Source organism: Montipora foliosa, chromosome 3, assembly GCF_036669935.1.
Source record: "Montipora foliosa isolate CH-2021 chromosome 3, ASM3666993v2, whole genome shotgun sequence".
NCBI classification, from domain to species: Eukaryota; Metazoa; Cnidaria; class Anthozoa; order Scleractinia; family Acroporidae; genus Montipora; species Montipora foliosa.
In genome coordinates, this window is record NC_090871.1 from 38418393 (window position 1) to 38420892 (window position 2500).

Sequence of the window (2500 nt, forward strand, 5' to 3'; positions counted from 1 at the left end):
ACACTTCTGCCAACAGTTAGGGTGTCTTTCATAGCAAGATAGTGGAGACCAGGTCTTTGGGCATCGGGATATGGCCTGGGGATATGTTTTATGTCGACAGAACAGCAAAAGTCATGGGAAACACAAAATTCACACCTTACACTCTTTTCCTTTTCGCAAGATCCTTTTGAAAAGTCCATGTACATTTCTCCACTGTCACTATGTGAATTTTTCAATTTTACTAAAATAGGCATTGCCAGGAACTGCTGCTCTATTTATCTCTGACTTGGTAGAGGTATATTGCAAAAGGTATGTGGTATTGAAAAAGAACTGTTTCTCTTGCCTTGTGGTCACATAGGATTTCATGTAACCTCTTCTGCAACTTTCCACGCATTTTCTTCCATGCAGTCATTTTATCGTTTTTGAAGGTCTGTCACTGAAAGATTGTTGACTTCATCTTCTGTGAGACCATCAAGAGGTCCATAGTAATTCCATTTGAGTGCACTCCCATCCACCAGGGCATCGCCTATTGCCGCATTGGACCTTTCAGCTTCGTTTTGTCCTGAATCACCAGGAGCACGATGATCACGTATTTACACGCTCTGACCTACCAATATTGCAAAACAACTTGAAAATGGTTCAAGATATTAAGACGTCCATCCAGAAGCAGGAGGAAGAGGAACAAAACATCTTTCTACTAATTTCTCCAAAGCAGGGAAAATGCTTCCAGGGCACAATCACCCAAAAGATTTGATGAAAACTTTATTGGCAAAGTTATAAAAGTTAAAGAAAGGGTGATAGAAATAGAAGAAAGCCTAACGGAAAAGTTAGAGAAGACATCAAATATGTTCCAGTATGCCCCCCATGTGAATGCAAAAACCAAAAAGCGTTCTCAGAAAGAGAACCGAAGAAAAGCCAAAAGAAGGAAAGTTTCAAGAAAATCCACCAACATACAGAAAGTGCAAGAGTTTATTTGGAATGCTTCTACATCTGAAGAAATTCAAATCCAAAACCTAAAATTGAAAGCTCTATCTACATTATCATTGTGTCAAGTCAAATATTCCATCAGGCCTATTCCATCAGGCTGTGGTGCTGTGCTCCGAGGTCATACATGGGTCGTGTTCAGGGGCCAAGTGCCTAGCCGGCAGCACAGCTCCTTCGGTCTGACCTCGTTGAGCTGCGCCCTTAGTAATTCAGTTCCGACTGCGAGAAAGGGTGATTAGCAGGTCAGATATTATTATTATTATATCTACAACTTATGTATGAAGATAGACAACTATCTACTGAAGCTGTAAATGTGATTAGTGAATATGTAGACAATTTTCCAAGAAAAGGAAACAGTAACCTAGAACCAGATAATGCCCATGATGATGACAGTGATGATGCTGACAGTGGTGACAATGGTGATGAAGATAACGATGATATTGGTGATGATGATGCTGACAATGATGACAATAGTGATGATGACACTGAACAATTGTAATGGCGATGATGGCAATGATGATGATGGTGCTGGTCATGTTGACAGTAGAAGTAATATCAATGTTGTAAGATGCTGATTTGTAAATGTTAATAAAAGTTGTTGTATAAAGCTATTTTAATAGGCTGTATTTGTTTAACATTTCTGCTGGCAAAAACCTTGCATAATTTTTAATCCCCCCCCCCTTATTTGCACAGCCCCCCCCCCCCCTCCCCATAAATAATGACCAGTCCCTAAATTGTATAATGATAGCATCCTCACCACAAAAGAAACGCTGGAAGCCAGAAATTTGTTACTAAAAGCAACTCAACAAATAACTTACAAACATGAAATATCATACCTAAAGAACAGCAATAAACCCAAAGAACCTGCCATCGTACAACAAATCAACCTTTATCTTGACGATGAAGACCTACTTCGCTGTTGTGGAAGGTTACAGTACACAGATCTAACCCACGAGACAAAGTTTCCCATCCTCATGCAAAAAGACAATTACTTGATTACACTAATCGTCCAATCTATGCACAAGACAGTTATGCATGGTGGAGTTTGTGAAACATTAACTCACATCAGACAAACATATTGGATACCACAAGGTCAACAGTTGGTTAAAAGAATCATCTCCAAGTGCGTGATATGCAGAAAAATCCAAGGACCACCATTTCGATCTGTACCCAAACCTTCTTTACCGAAATGATCACAAGCCTTTCAATTTACAGGTATCGATTACGCAGGTCCTCCTTATGTCCGCGGCCAAGGAAATCACACTCCAGGCCTTTCTTAGGGCTTTCAGAAGATTTATCAGTCGAGGAGGCGTTCCTGAATGTATCATTTCTGACAATGCAAAAACCTTCAAAGCTGGAGCTCAAGAACTCCAAACAATGAAAACCGAAGTCCTCAAGCCAAATGCATCACAACAGTTCCTAGCCAACCATAACATCAAATGGAAATTCATAACAGAATGAGCCCCGTGATGGGGAGGATGCTATGAAAGAGTTGTTGGACTAGTGAAAAGAGGTCTCAAAAAAACTATAGGCAAAG